This window comes from Octopus bimaculoides, chromosome 3 (genome assembly GCF_001194135.2).
Source record: "Octopus bimaculoides isolate UCB-OBI-ISO-001 chromosome 3, ASM119413v2, whole genome shotgun sequence".
Taxonomy (NCBI): Eukaryota; Metazoa; Mollusca; class Cephalopoda; order Octopoda; family Octopodidae; genus Octopus; species Octopus bimaculoides.
In genome coordinates, this window is record NC_068983.1 from 78,333,096 (window position 1) to 78,351,056 (window position 17,961).

Consider the following 17,961-nt stretch of genomic DNA (forward strand, 5'->3'; position numbering starts at 1 on the left):
TACTACTACTACTACTACTAATAATAATAATAATAATAATAATAATAATAATAATAATAATAATAATAATAATATGAATAATAATAATAATATGAATAATAATAATAATGATAATAATAATCATAATATAGAAAGAATTTGACAAGATCACTAAATATAGACTTGCTAATAGAAATTGAAAAAATGTGGCACCTCAAGGCAACTACCATACCAGTGATTGTAGGATCTCTAGGAATGATAAAAAAAGGTACTGAAACCTATTTGAAAATGATACCAGGCTTACCATCCCTACAGGAAGTGCAAAAATCGTGCTAACTGGAATGACTCATGTACTGAGAAGAGCATTATCGCTGTGAAAACAACATCCATTCATGAATTTTTTTTTTTTTCTTAAATACATGTTTTACCTGTGAATTTGCGTGTGTAAACTGGGAATGCATACAACGAGTTTCTCTGCCTTAGGTGTACGGAAAACACTCGGCGAGAAATGGAAGAAAATTTGAAGAAAGAAGAAAAATAACAACATAATAATAATAATAATAATAATAATAATAACAACACAGCATTAGAGCAGAAGAAAACAACATAGCATGGTATGTAAAAAATGCCATAGAATGACTATTATTAGAAGTAGGAAGGTCAGACTTGTGTAGGATGACAGATTGCAAAGATAAAGCACTATACAAGAAACTGAAAACGAATGAAACAGAAAATAGGTGGGTAAAGAAAAGAATGCATCATCAATTTCATAGGGATGCTGAAGATTAGACAGATAGAGAAAAAAGATGGCTGTGGATGACTAAAAGTGATTTAAAACCGGAAACGGAGGCCCTAATCTGTGCTGCCCAAAAGCAAGCACTAAGAACAAACTACATAACATACAGAATAGACAACACAGCAGAAAGTGATAAGAGCAGAATCTGTGGACAAAATGGTAAAACCGTGTGGCATATTACAAGCCAATGTATGTCACTAGCCCAGAAGAAATATAAGAGATGCCACAACAATATAGCCAAGCTTGTCCATTGGACACTTTGCAACAAATATGGACTTGACAGAGCATAAAATTGGTACGACCACAAACCTGAAAGCATTGTCGAAAATAGAAATGCAAAGATCCTACAGGATTTTATGATTCAGTGCGACCACGAGATTAAGAATAGGAAGCCCGACATAGTCCTAATTGAGAAAGAAAACAAACTATGCTGGATCATAGACATAGCATGCCCAGCCGACAACAAGGTATGCGATAAGGAAGAAAGAAAAGTTGAGAGATATGACAGGTTAGCTTGGGAGGTTAAGCAGTTGTGGCCGATGAAAAAGGTAGCAGTAGTACCAATAATTGTCGGAGCTTTGGGAACAGTGAGCAAAAAATTCGAAAAGTATGTGGAACAAATAGGGGCTGCAATAAGGGTGGAGCACTTGCAGAAAACAGCACTGCTTGGGACCGCTCAAATACACCAGAAAGTACTCGAAAAATAAGAGTTGTTACCTTAGTTCAGTGGTAGTGAACAGCTAACACTGTAATACATCTCGAGCGTTAGAAACTGTGCAAAGGCAACAATAATAATGTTAATACTGATTTATTTGCAAGGGAGATATAACAAGATTTATTAGATTCCTGCTTTTTTGAAAGGTATAGCCAAGAAAGTGAAGTTGATTAACTTTTGCTATGAATTGAAATGAATTTGTAAAATTATATTCCTGCACAACTGCTTCCCTGTTGTAATACTCACTCCTCATAAATCATTTTATAATGATTTTTGCTATATCTGTTTGTGTTTTCCATCATAAATGGAATGAACTATGATCTCAAACATAGGCAGAAAAACCAGACATTTGAGGAGTAGTGTGCAGTTATAACTGGTACTTTACTGATACTTATTTTACCAAATTTGGATGAAAGACAATGTCAGCAAGATTCAAATCTGAGAACATGAAGAGACATTCTGCAAAGCATTCAATTCAGTGTTGTACCAGATAAGCCAATCATCATTTTTATATTGGAGAAAGAGTGATAACAATTTTGCAAAGATATACAAATGAGAATAATGATTTAATAATTTGACATTAAAGGGAAGTGTATGGAATAGTCATAGTATTTGTGTCTTTCTGATATAGATTAGTGAAGTGATTAATGTTCTGCTTGATAGAATTCTTAGAGACATTAAACTGAAGTAATGCTTCATCTTGCAGACAAGTAAACTACAGCAAATTAACCACAACTGGTCACATTTTAGGTGCCAGACTGCGAAATCGAGTAGTTAATTTAAATTCTGGCAGCACAGACATTTCACCCTGTCTGGATAATATTTATCCCCACTTAAATGTAGATGTTCTGTGAGAACAAACTATACTGCCATAGATAACATGAGAGAACCTCTCATTGGCTTTTGGTGCAAAACACACTTTTGTTCACCTCCCCTGCTAGTGATATGAACAAGAGTACATTTTGCATCAAAAGCAGATATGAGAGTCCCTCTCATGGTATCTATCACAGTATAGTTTGTCCTAAAAGAACATCCACATTTAAGTGGGCAAGTCTTGCATTTTAGGTGATTTGAACCTGGAAATGAAATTTATCATGCATCTATGTTGTTGTGTTTGTTGAATGTTATATTGCATTTGTCTGGGTCAAATAAAATAATTGATAAACTTATAATGCTTCTGGGATAGTTAGAACTGCTTTTGCATATCAGTAATTCTCCTATTTGTGTATATGTAGTTGCATATTCTGTATTGGTTATGACATTTATTGGCCATGAATTATACCAAATTATTTCTATATTAAAATGTGTTAAAATGAACATTGATTAAGCTATGTATTATCAACATTGGTCAATTTAAACACATGAATTCTCAAAATACCTATGCCAAGCTTTCTATTTAAATTATATATGAAATATGCTAAATATCAATAGTAATTAAATATGAGAAATATGAGATGTGGTAGGTTTATGAAATTAATAAAAGCAGTGTAAGAAATCAAAATATAACATCAATTAAAGCAACATCAATTCAGACAGGATTAATGTTTGTAAAGATCCGTAAAGATCCTTCCTTTACAGGAAAATATTGTCTTCTTTCTTTCATAAACATTGAAGCCAATAACTGTCAATATGTGAACAGCTACTGCAAACCTCTGCCAACAATTTAGCATTGCTCAAATTAAATGAAACATTTCCCTGACAAAGAGCAACTGCAAGCATTGAAAAATGTTGTAAGAATTTATAAGATTAATCTTGAAGCAGATTAATTGCTGGAAGCCTCATATAATATGCAAGCTTTTGAAAGAGAACAAATTATTCTCTATTGATTTCCCCTTCATTTTGCCAAAACTATGAAACAGGTATCTCAACAAACAATTTTAAGTTCTATTGAATAAAGTGCTAACACTGAAAAGAAAAAATGTTTTCTATTCTATGAATATAAGTGTTTAATTAGTAACATAAAGCAAGCAACAGAAAATACTAAAATCTTTAGCTCTATTGTTGGTCTCATGAGAAAACAGAACTACATTTACTACAATAATATAAGACAATAGTGGAAATTTTGATGTTATTAACTTTTATTGCTTATTGTACAAAATATCTCTATTGAAATTGTTATTATTCAGATCGCAATCCTTATCAATCATATCATCATTACGATCATTATATTATTATTTCATTATCATCACTGTTGCTATTAATATAGACAATTTTTCACTGAAATTTAAAGTTTGATTTTCTAAGCCCTGTTGATGAGATATGTGATACTCAAAATATCCTATTCCTATTCTGTTTTATATATTCATTTTTTCAGGAAGGCCTAACAACATTTAATAGAAAGCCCAACGAGGTTTAGGAAATGTTATTAACCAGTATATCATTAAAGAAAAGAAAGATTAATATCCCATAACAGAAATATATGAATATCAATAACTTTATTAATAATATTGTTGTTGCCATTATTATTGTAGATGATGTTGTTATTGTTGTTGTTATTGTTGCTGCTGCTGCTGTTGTTGTTGTTGTTGTAAATAACTTTTTAAATAGTTATCATTGCTTTTATTACCACTAGAACCCATTCATGTGTACTAAAAACATATTACAAAGATATTACATGTAAAGATGTACAAAGCTTTCTAAAAATGGCTGTAAAGAACTAAAATGTCTTTATTTATGAATTTATTGAAAAATGATTAATAAAAATATATAAAGACTTAATATAATTAAAAGAGGGCAATTCACCTAAACGCAAGTGAGAAACCACAACATGAGTTAGAGCACAGTGGTGGTCAGCATTTATATGCATGGCAAAATTAAGAGCAGATTTTAGTCTGTGTTGTGTGTGTGTGTGTGTGTATGTATATGTGTATGTATTTATATATATGTGTGTGTGTGTGTGTGTGTGTGTACTCGTATGTGTGTGTATATCTATGTGCTAGTATATATGTGCTTGTATATATGTATATGTGCATGTATGTAAATATGTGTGTGTGTGTGTTTCTGTGTGTGTGTGTGTGTGTGTGTGTGTGTGTGTGTGCATGTGTGCATGCGTGCATGCATGCATGATTGTGTATATCTTTTATCTTTTACTTGTTTCAGTCATATTAGACTGTTGCCATACTGGAGCAATGCTTTAAAGAATTTTAGTCAAATAAATCAACCCCAGTACTTATTTTATTTTTTTAAGCTGGTACTTATTCTATTGGTCTGTTTTGCTGAACTGCTGTATATATATATAAATCTTGTATATATATAAACTCAACCAACCATAGCACCATTCCTTTGGGGGTAATTTTTCAATATTTGCAGTAAAATAAGCATTAATTTTTTCATTCTAATGCTTTGTTTTCCTTTCTTTGCAGATTACATTATACCATAGTAGTTACATATATATTGATTTCGCCACTTTAAAATGGATTTAGATCAGACCCATATCAGACACTGTATGCTATATGAATTCAAAACGACCCTTCAGTAATAGAAGTGGCAAGAAATATTTGTTCTGCTTGGGAAAATAAAGTTCAGACATCCAAACAATGATTTTGTCAGATTTGTTGTGGTAATTTTCCTACAGTAGATTCCCCACGATCAAAATAATGTAGTTCTGTTAATATTGAGCCTCAGAATTCTGCAATTGGAAAAAAAATCCAACGTAAGCTGTATGATAAGTGGCAAGACAGTTGAATTTAAGTCTTCGTGCCAGTGACACATAAAAGCACCCACTACATTCTCGGAGTGGTTAGCGTTAGGAAGGGCATCCAGCTGTAGAAACTCTGCCAAATCAGATTGGAGCCTGGTGTAGCCATCTGGTTCACCAGTCCTCAGTCAAATCGTCCAACCCATGCTAGCATGGAAAGAAGACGTTAAACGATGATGATGATCATCATCATCATCATCATCATCATCAATCATCTTCAGGAAGAACTGAAGAAGCATCATCTGACTGATTCTCAGCTAAACTAAAACACTGATGTTTGCTCACCATTAAAGAGATGACTTGCTACCAAACCTTTCCTTGGTGGTATCATTGCAAGAGATGAAAAAAAAAATGAGTTCTTTATAGTTATATCCAATGAAAAGAACAATGGTTAGCACCCAATAAAAAAAGGAGACTCCCAACCAGAACTACACTCCAGAAAGTTGTGCTCTGTGTTTGGTGTAAATGTGAAGGGTATCAGATATCATAAGGTGTTAAAACAAAGCAAAAAGGTATTTTTATCACTTGAAAGCATTGCAGAAAAATTTACTGGAAAGGTGCCCTTCATTAGTCAGTCATGAAGTGGTGCTGCTCTTGCATGATAATGCCAGACCACATAATGGCCAAGTCATTCAGAAAAAGGTTCTGGCACTAAACATGGTGGATATGACTTATCCATTTACTCTGTCGATCTTGCTCCAGCAGACTATCATCTTTTCAGATTATTGCACGATTATTTTGAGAGAAACTAGTTTATTATTTGTGAAGAGATAAAAAAACTATATTGAATATTTCTGTGCTTCAAAGACCTCAAGAACTTTATGCTTGAGAGATCAATGATTTACCAAAGAGATGGTATTATGTTATCAATAATGAGAGGTGTATCTTGATTAAATATATCAGAGAAGACCAAAGAAGTACTTGTTTCTTTCCCATCTTGAAATATTACAGGTCTTTCTTTCTAACTTAATATATACATAGGTGTGACCATGGCTGCATGGTTAAGAAGTTTACTTCTCAGCAATGTGGTTTCAGGTTTGGTCCTACTGTGTACTAACTTTGGCAAGTATCTTCTATGTCCCAGAAAACAAAAGCCTTGTAAGTGGGTCTGATAAATGGAAGATGAAATAAACCTACAGTATATATATTCATTCTTTTATTTGTTTCAGTCATTTGACTGCAGCCATGCTGGAGCACCACCTTGAAGGGTTTTAGTCAAACAAATAGACCCCAGGATTTGTTTTCTAAGCCTAGTACCTATTCTATCGGTGTCTTTTGCTGAACGACTATGTTACAGAGCATAAACACACCAACACCGGTTGTCAAGTAGTGATGGGAACAAACACACACACATATCATATATATATACGACGGGCTTCTTTCAATTTCCATCTTTTAAATCCACTCACAAAGCTTTGTTCAGCCTGAGGCTATAATAGAAGACACTTGCCCAAGGAGCCACACAGTGAGACTGAACCCAGAACCATGTAGACGGGAAGCAAGCTTCTTACCACACACCCACTCCTGTAAGTTTTAGTTGGTAATACAGCAAAAGAAACTGATAGAATAATTACTGGAGTCAAGCTATACTCCAGGATGGTCACAGTTCATTAACTGAAATAATTACAAGAGCAAAGGAAACAAAGTTAAGTAAATGGCTTGTTTCACTCGTGACAACCACTATCATCATCGTCTTCGTGTAACGTCTGCTTTCCATGCTGACATGGGTTGGATGGTATGACTGAGGACTGGTGAGCCAGAAGGCTACACCAGGCTCCAATCTGATCTGGTAAAGTTTCTACTGCTGGATGCCCTTCCTAATGTCAACCACTCCGAGGGTGTAGTGGGTGCTTTTTGCATGCCACCAGCATGTGGGCCAGTCAGCTGGCACTGGCATCAATCACACTTGAATGGTGCTTTTTACATGCCACAGACATGGATGCCAATCAGGCTGTCATCAGCCATGGGAATGACTTCACTTGACTCAACAGGTCTTCACAAGTGCAGTTTATTGCTCAATGATTAAAGGGTACTCTTAAACGGGCTCGTTATGCTTCACTGGCATAGGCCATGGTTATGATCTCACTTGGTTTGCCAGGTTGTCTCACTTGCACACCACTTGTGATGCTTCTTATGTCCAACTTTTCTCTCAGGGCACTTACACTCTGTCATGTATGCACACTGACATTACACATCCAGCGGAGCATACTAGCTTCATTCTTAACCCAAACTTACACATGTCCTCAGCAGGCATGGCCTATGCTACACTCTCAGAGCATCCCCCACTGGTTATTGACTTGGTCACATAGGTAATGGAAACTATCACCTACTTGTAGTTTTTCCCCTTGGCATGTGACAGAAGCTGTTTTCTGCACATTTTCAGTGTTTATTGCCCCTGAGCATTTGCCACACACAAAAACTATCTTCCCAGTTAGCCTTCCATTGATATTGCTGTACCTCTTGTTCATCCATAGCTTACACTGGGTACATCCTATGGAGTTTTTACCTATGCCTTTTCTACAGATCGAACAGGGCCATCATATTCTAAATGTACCCGATCTGGTTCTCAACAAAATCTCTCAAACGATTGCAGAAAATATTTTGAATCTGAAAATATAGTCTAGAGTTGAAAGATCAGCAACAAAACAGTGAAGTTAAAGAAACATTAGGTTGCTCTGATTAGATCCAAGAAAGCTATAAACCACTTTGTTACCACTAATCCTCGAGTTATGCTTTCAAATATCTCTGAAAACGTTTTTACAAATTATTGAAATGAAAAATTAAAATGGTCTTGCATTTATAAATCATTTAAAATCTGTAAACCATGTATAGAACAATCTTTGTAGTAGCTTCTGATAAATTACATAACCTCTAAGTGTCTAAGGCATTTTAATGTGCTGTAGTATCACCACATGGGATAAGATATTATAATTTTGACATCAAAGATTCTGCATCAAATCATTCCTGTTTCACATTACTTACAAATTTTTTCTCTCAAACTTTCTTGAAACAGACATTCATTTTCTTTGCACTTTGACTCTTCACTGATTAATGAGTGAAATATAATACACAGTTTCGATTATCTTATTTAAGTAGTACATTATTATTTATTGTTTTTTAAATATTGTTTTGTATTTTCATAAATATTCCATTTCAAAAGCATATTGTTAGTAGCGTTAGCTAATTTTCAAACTGAAATATATAATTGAGTTATTGAGTTAACTTTTAGAATTGTAAATATTTTATTTTCCTTTGGCTATTGTAACATAAAATGTTTATAGAAATAAATGCTCATAGTTCCAAGCCAAATATTCAGATATTTCAAATTCATATTGAAAAACATGTAAATTTGGCTTTTTCTAACCTCTTTGTGATGAAGAATATTTTTTTGTTCAAAAACATTTTTAAAATGCTATAAAAATGCTAACTGCATGAGTGTCAAGAACCAATATTTTATAGGATGAAAAAATAAATAATGCATTGGTGATTACATGGTATATGCAAACTTATTTTTTCTCATTAAGAAGAAAGTCTAAAGTTAAAATGGTTTGCATGATAGCATAATATGAATTTTTACAGTTCTTTTCTTAATTGGAATGCATTTTAAGTTTTATTATATTTTATTTAGATGTATAGAAGACTTAGAAAAATTACAGGCTTCCCTTCATCTTAAAGCTAAAGCATTTTTAAAAATATTGTTAGCTAAAAGTTCTGACAATAATGCAGGGTTGACAACGCATCTTCAGGATCACACAGTTTAGGAATTGAGAAACTTTGAATCACAAAAATATATTTAGCTCTCATTAGAAAATCTTTCAAATTTACAAAAGTATTTTTAAGCAAGCAGTGTAGTCCATCTGTGAAATGGCTTTGCTTAATATGTATAAAGTTGTGTTTTGAAGGCAAGTAATGGGTGCATAAAATAGTTTCAGTGAGATATACAGAAGACTGACAGCGAAGCAGAGCTTTTAGTATAATAGATGCTTGAGAAGAGTTAACACAAATTGGAAATGGATGTAGATGTAAGAAAAGTCAAGTAGTTGGGTTAGGTAAAGAGAGGGAAATTACAGTATGGTATTACTTCTTTTGACAATGAAAGGCTTATCATATTGAACAAAAAATGCAGTTTGCATGAATGTGTAAGGAATATGATGCTATATGGACTCACTGTCATGGGACATGACTATTGAATGGAAAGACCAGCAGAGGTTCAACAGAAATGAGGCCAACATAATCTGTTGGATGAGCATACTCTCTCTGATATGTACATAATAAACAGAAAAGCAGTCAGGTATTAAAGGCACTGGCTAAAGTGTAACAGTAACAACTGCAATGTTATGAATATTTGATATGAAAGATAGTATGTACTCAGAGAAAAATTGGAATGTTCTTAGTGAAAGAAGACTATAAAAGACGAGGAAAGAAGTATTGTGATTAGAACTAAAAATATTTGGCCTCATAGAAGAGATGGTGAAACACTAATATGCTGTATGATATATTTGTTAATGCAAAATCATCCTCATCATCATTTTTCTATTTTGGAATTTTTCATAACTAAGTCAGGAAGAGAAGGAGTAGCATGCATGACATTTCCAAGTATTCCCAAACTTATGAGTTTGATGTGGCTATTGTTCATTCAGAACATCTGTAGGACAATGCCTGTGAGAGAAATGTTGAGAGAGAGAGAAGTAATTTTAATGAGTTCTGTTTGAAGGAAAATAAGGTAGAATTTTGCAACTGGAGTTTGGGAGTTCAGACACTGAACAGGTGATGTTAGGAAGAGAGATAGGAAGTTAGTTTGATAGGTCTAAGTAGTGACAGAACAGCTATTTTATTTAGAAGAGCAGAGGTCATTGTAGTAGTGATAGAAAGAGCAGAGAAAAGAAAACAACATTGTTCAACTATTGATTAAAGTATAATGTCGAATGAATCATTGCCAATAAGTTGAATGACCTATTGGTTACAATTCAATACGTAGCACCAAATACAAGATGCGAGCAGTGTTGCAGTGTTTGTCTTACTTGAACTTTTTAAAGGGTTTTCTATGGATCAGCTGATGTTGTTTAGCCCTAGGTCTACCTTGATTAAACAGACCTAATTTTGTATATGACAGACCTATTAACCAATGTCTCCTTCATTTTGTAAGTTAGTAGGGTGGAGTGTAAGTAAATATGCCTGCTTTTTTAATCAAGTCAAAGGATTATATAGAATCCCTCTTATTCCCTCATAAGTTATAGAGTATTCTAGTTAATGAGGTTCTATTTCTGATGGAAACAAACATTTTGAGCCTGTTTTGTGTTTGTCCATAAATTTACCTCTTTCACATAGTCATGAAGCAAATCAAAACTGATTGTACCCTCTTCCATACAGAAAGCAGCAAAATGATTTTCACAATGCATCCAGCTAACATTTGGACATGCGCTACTTGTGATAACTGCTATTAAATACAATTACACAGCAATTCATATACATTGGGTATGTGGAGATCAGGTTTCTAAAATTAAGAGTTAGCATTGGAACAGTGTCAGTAAACAGGTCACAGATGTACAACAAAAACATTTGACATCTCATGAATTGAATTTAGAGTACATTAACAGTTTTATATTATCAAATAGCTATATTAACTATTCTATGATGTAACTGCTCCAGTTTTTTATAATTCTCTCTGAATGGTGTTGTTAATAAAAATTCTGCCCTAAAGACTGAAATAAAATATTCTTATTTTAACAATAGGAGGATCAATGATTGCCCACAGGTACAATTGACCAACATGATTGAGTTGGCAACTGCATTCATAGGGTAACATCCTGACAGTTTAATGCAAAAACAAGGATAATGCAAAAACAAGGATATTGCAAAAACAAGGATAATGCAAAAACAATATAAGATAATCCTCTAGCTACAGTAATCTAGTACATACCTGTATAGACTGACAAAAGTGGTCAAGGTGAATGACCATCAAAGACATGAATAAGAATCATTATACCTGCATAGCATTGAGATTCTATGGACAGAAGTCAAGAAATTATCAGTGTGAAAATCTTCATTGGAACTGTTGGTATAATAGAGAGCATGAACAAAACTACAGCAAGAAACATATCAGTACTTAAATTTCTACATGTAGTCTAAAGTAGCTCTGCTATACACAGCCCACAACCTACACAAAACACTTTCAGTCTAATAGCACAACTCACACATTTCTGAAATATACATACTCTGTACAGTTGTCATCCAACGAAATAACCCAAATCACACTACTTCAGCACTGTTCACACAGTCAACCATCTAGTATCATAACACAGATTATACTACACATACTATCTATTTAATCAACCAATAAAATAAAATTTGTCCAATAAAGATGCATCCACACAGGGGTGCACAATAAAGATGCATCCTCTTCAAGGATAGAAAATATTTTGATAAACTTGACTTTCCACTAATTTTGCCCAACATTAACAGAGAGTACATGTATCACAAACAATCATCTTTCCACTTCTGAATACTATAAACCCCGTGCAAGAAGCAAACATGTGAAGAATCCTCAATATGGTCGCTCAAACTTGTAAAACTAAAACCACACCTTTCTCAACCATGTTCTTACCTCTCTAAAATGAACATATTTCCTGAGAAATTATTAGAATGATCATGGCTTTAATGTCTTTAATAACAAGTCTACTTGACAGACACTGGTTCTGAGCAATAAAACAAAAAATAAAATTAACAACAGCATCTGATTTTTGGTAAATATTCCCTCACATATTGCAACTACTTCAGCCCACAAAATATACTGCTTCTTCTTTGTTTCAGTGGCTGCTCTTACAAGTAGATTCAGTACCTCAGAAAATGCAAACTACATTTCGTTTCCCCATAACCCCACTCAATTTATTCAATGTTCCTCATATCTACTGTGTGTTAACACCAAATTCCTCAACTAAGCATATTTCCCAATCATTTTCCTAGAAGTACTACCTTCTGGAATATAGACCCTGTCCACCTTTCTTTTCTTTCCTGCTGACATCAGTCTACAAATGTTCAGTCTGAATATCAACTGCATCAATCTCAGATCATAATAGACTTCTAAAGTTATGGGTACTGCTTTTCATTGCATAATAAAAAATCATTGGTAATATGTATCTGATTAAAATAGATGCAAATTGCATATCTATAACAATTAACAACCAAATTTGGTTTATTACATTAACTTTTGCCACTAATGCACTTGGTTTATCACATTAACTATTGTCACTAATGCACTTGGTTTATCACATTAACTTTTGCCACTAATGCACTTGGAAAACAGGATAACCTTTTATTTTACTCCTATAAACATGATAATTTGTACTAATATAAAACAATTTGTGTATTTTTGAATAATAATTCAGAGAAGATAGCTAATCAAAAGCAACAGAGATGAATTACATTATTTATTTAGTTTCAATTTTTTCAGGTTAGTATTTTAAATCTGCAGTGGCTGACTTTCTTTCTTTATTCATAATTTGTGCTACATTAAGTGCTAGTAATATATTGACATGGAACCAAACAAATATACAAATGTGTATATATATATATATATATATATATATATATATATATATATATGATGGGGTACCCAAAAGAAACCAGAATTTTGCAATATTATTTTATTTACTTAATTTTACATGTTTACACTTTTATTGCCTTCTGACCAACGTTGCCTTCCTAGCACCTGAAAAGTCATTCGAGCGAGATCATTGCCAGTGCCGATGGACTGGCTCCTGTGCAGGTGGCACGTAAAATACACCATTTCGAGCATGGCCTTTGCCAGTAAGACATCCGAGCGAGATTGTTGCCAGTGCCGATGGACTGGTTCCTGTGCAGGTGGCACGTAAAATACACCATTTTGAATGTGGCCATTGCCAGTAACTGCCTGACTGGCCCTCATGCCAGTGGCACATAAAAGTACCCACTACACTCTTGGAGTGGTTGGCGTTAGGAAGGGCATCCAGCTGTAGAAACTCTGCCAAATCAGATTGGAGCCTGGTGTTGCCTCCTGGTCCACCAGTCCTCAGTCAAATCGTCCAACCCATGCTAGCATGGAAAGCGGACGTTGATGGTGATGAAGTATTCTCCATTTGAAGCAATGCATTGCTCCAGATGCATTTTCCATTGTTCACACCTGTGCTGGAACTCTTATGAAGTGATGCTTTTTAACACCTCTGTCGTTTTTTCCTTCAACTCTTCCACATCTGCAAATTCCATAGCACCAGATTTCATCACCAGTGATGACCTTCAAAATAAGGTTCAGATAAACTTCCAACAGTTCTTTCAGTTCATAACATGCATTCACTCATGACTGCTTTTGGTCTTCCATGAGCAAGTAAGGCACAAATTTTACTGCAACTCTTTACATTCACAATTTCTCACTCAAAATTTGTTTGCAAAAGCTCCAAGACACACAAGTCATATCTACAAATTTGTCATTTGTTCAGTGATGTTCCTCCAAGATCAATTCATGAATTTTCATGATGTGTTCATTCATTCAGGAGGTCAATGTTCACCCGAAACAAGGTTGATCTTCAAGTGACAATTAGCCATTCCTAAAGCAGGAAAAACCACTTGTAAACTTGTATTTTGCTCATGGAAGCGTCCTTGAAAGCTGTTTGAAGCATGACAACTGTTTTGGCTGCTGTTTTACCCAGCAGAAAACAGAATTTCATGGAAGTATGCTGTTCCTTCTTTTCAGTCATAGCAAAAATCAATGAACAGGGGAGAAGCACTACAGAACAAAGACACACCACGTAGCAGAACGACCTCATAGGTTGGCAAACTGATGCCTGAGGTTCGCATCAAGTGGCTTCTAGCAGCAGAAACCTGAACTACAAAGGGCTTGTCCAACAGACAATGTTTCCAGTTACTTTTGGGTACCTCTTCATATATATATATGTATATTTATATGTGTATACATGTATATAGGCATACATATATATGTATACATATATGTATGTACATATGTATATGTGTGTGTGCATGCATGTGTGTATTTGTGTATGTGTGCATGTGTGTGTGTATGTGTGCTTGTGTGTGTGTAATTCTTTTTCAGATTAGAGGTAACATGCATAATTGCATAATGTTTCTAATATTGTTATGTAATTGTTTTGGCATTTTGCTGAATTGCATGTTTGTTCTACAAAAGTAGTCAAAAATATCACACCTGTTTGCTACTGTTAATATTGGTTTGATGGTTGAATGTGCATTTCTATATTAAAAGGAATTTTAGATATTAATTTTGTTTAGAATTTATTAACATACCATAGTAATTTCAGCAATTGTCTTTATTTTTAATGGTAAATTTAAAAAGTTAGACGAAAGTTTAAAAGAAAGGGAAAAATAAAATAAAATTCAAAAGCTAACTTCAAACCATTGAGTAATTACATTTTCTTGACACCATTTGCTAATGTTACAATTGACCAGCCAGACTTCTTTTGATTAAAACTGGACATTGAGTAGTAAAAAAACACAACTTATGCTTTTAAGCATTCAACCAATCAGGACATCAGAAAAACAACTGACATTTTAAGTGAGTCTGCCAAATAGAGTGTTAGACTACTGTCAGACAAAGACAAGTAACCACAATATTTGATAAACAAGTAATGTCCACAGTCAGTAAATCAACCAAAACACTGGACCAGGTAGACAAAAATAAGTGATGTCATTGAATAAATAACCAATTAGGACTTGAATCTGTGTCATAAAACCTACATATACAGGGTGTCCCAAAAGTCACTGATGGGTTTCGATTTTTAATAATTTCTTTAACTTTACAAATAAATGCATGAAAGTTTGATACAACATAAAGTACATAATGGAAAATAATATGCACAAGTCAAATTTTGCAACACTACTACATCACATATACAAAAATGACATCGCTTAAATGGCAGCCATTTTCGGCTTTGCACACCCGTATTCTTCCCAAACCTTGCACCATAACACCCTCGGGATTTTCAGAACCCACTTCTCTGATTTCCCTATTAATTTTCTCCTTCATTTGCACCAGGGTATCCCTACAAGAAAAAATCTGGGCAAGTCAATTCTGAGAGCATGGATGTGCGAAGCCAAAAATGGCTGCCATATAACTGATGTCATTTTGCATGCGTAATGCAGTGGTTTTTCAAACTTTGACTGATGCACATTAATTTCCAATATGTTCTCTATATTGTATCAAAATTTTCATGCATTTATTTGTAGTGTTAAGGAAGTTATTAAAATTTGAAACCCATCAGTGACTTTTGGGACACCCTGTTATAAAGCAATATAAAGCAAGTGACAAACAATTCTGCCTCAGAGAACATGACAGATCTTATAAAATTGTTTCTCATTTACTTTAATCCTTTAGCATTAACACTGGCCATATCTGGCCAAAATAATCAACATGTTTTATCTTTAATCTGGCAAGATGTGGCCACTCACACTTACCCTAGAAGATTATTCTAAAAATATACAATCACATAATTGAAATCTCAAAGTTATAAGGTAATGCATGACTAATTCAAATAAACCTAAATAAATAAGCTTTACATTTGACACAAAAATTTGAATACGAAGGAGTTAAAATGTTCTTCATATTTTATTGCTCACATAGTTCATTGCTATGAAACTTATTCAAATTTCTAACACGTATTATTATAGCTATGAAATTTATTAAAACATTTGAATTTCCATAAATATTCAATTCCTGTGATATTTACTTAAAACTTGTATTTCATTACATACTTTGCTGTGAGACCTATTGCTCATCTGACTTTGAGCATGTTTTATCATTATAGAACTTTATGTTGTGCATTGTCTGTCTTCTAAATTTTCATCCAACTATTTCATTTCAATAATTACCTTAGAATAACAAAAACATATTAAAATCGGTATTGTATTTTAATAAGTTTGAAATGTTTAAAAATCTAAAGTTTGTTTTAAATCCCTGGTGCATTTTTAATCCCAAAACCAATTTCTTTGCACACACACACACACACACACACACATATATATATGCATAAAATGAATATACAAAGTATAGGGGTTTAGTTCACAGGTGATGTAACCAATTAGGTATTCTAGGTAAGTGCTGTAACAGATTACTGGGACTCCAAGGTTACAGTCGGGATGGTAGTTATGGACCCATTGCAGATTTCCAATGCAGCGGATTTATAATTGCAAAACAGGACTATACATATATATATATATATATATATATATATATATATATATATATATATATATATTCAATCCAAACATTAACAAGCAAGAAAAAAACAACAAAGCGAGGATGTGGAATAAGTACAGTGTTAATGGATGCTAAGGAAAGGAAAGAAAAGAAAGAGGATTTCACAAAGAAAATTGCCAATGATACACACGTGGTCACATATTGAAATTCCTTAACTCTTATATATATATATATGTATATATATATATATTAAATATATACTTTTATAAAACAAATTTTACAAAATATATAGTATCTGTTAACAGTCTTAGCAAAAAGCTCACAGGTGAGTTTTTGTATATATATATGTATACATGTCTCTTAAAGGATAGAGCTCAAAATCAATGCATTGAAGATACTTTATTGCAGCAACAATTATAATAACAGAAACAACCACAATAAGCCAAACCTACTCTTCCCATACTCTTTTCCAAGGGTCACCTAGTTAATAAAATAACGTTTAAAGCTTACAGATGTCTACATATGTATAGGCATACGTATGCATTTTATAAATAGGAATTACCGGAATGTGTATAGGCACAAGTTCGAAATTAAGGAAGAGGTATATTCATCTCTATATATCTTACTGGAATTAGGTCTGGGGCGCAAATATATGAGTGTATATGTATATGGGTGTAGGTATACATGTGGAGACACGCGAGAGTGTATGTGTGTATATATGTATATATGTGCGAATGGAGACATATGTGTACGTGTGTACATGTAAACATGTAAACATATATAAGCTTGTATGTGTGTATGTGCATATGTATCGATGTATATATGGAGGTATAGCTATATGTATGTATGTACATATGTACATATGTGTGTATGTGAGTATGTATGCGTATATATGTAAATGTGTGTGTGTATCTGTGCGCGTTTATGTGGGTTTATGTGTATGTGTATGTGTGTATATGCATGCATATGTGAGTGTATATATGTGTTTGTGTGTATATGTGTTTGTGTGTATATAGTTATACATAAAAAATACATATAGATATATATTGATGTGTGTATCTAAGTATAGGTATATGTGTGGATGTGTGTGTGAGTCTAGGTGTGTGTATGTGGGTGGTGGTGTGCGGTGCGTGTGCGTGGGTGGGTACTATTAATTAATATATTAATATATTATCGTTATAGGAAGATCCGATAGGAAATCTTGATGTACATGGGGGATGAATTTTTGGCAAGGGATTTTTACGCTGTAAACCGGGCGGTGTACGTCACTGGATTTTGGTTGACTGGTTTGTTTACATTCTGTAAGAAAATGACGATGGTAGGTTGCGTGCCGTCGATTATTCTTTCACCCTCTTGGATGATGTGTGTTTTGCTAATAATAGTAGTATTGGTGATGGCAATAATGCGACCCTGAAGAGATGGAGTATCCAGAAATTTGTAATATGTTGTAATTTGTTACAATATTTTACGAGACATCTTATGATGTGGTTTATTTATCCGGGATACCCTATTGAAATGTGCATAGGTTTGGCTTATTGTGGTTGTTTCTGTTATTATAATTGTTGCTGCAATAA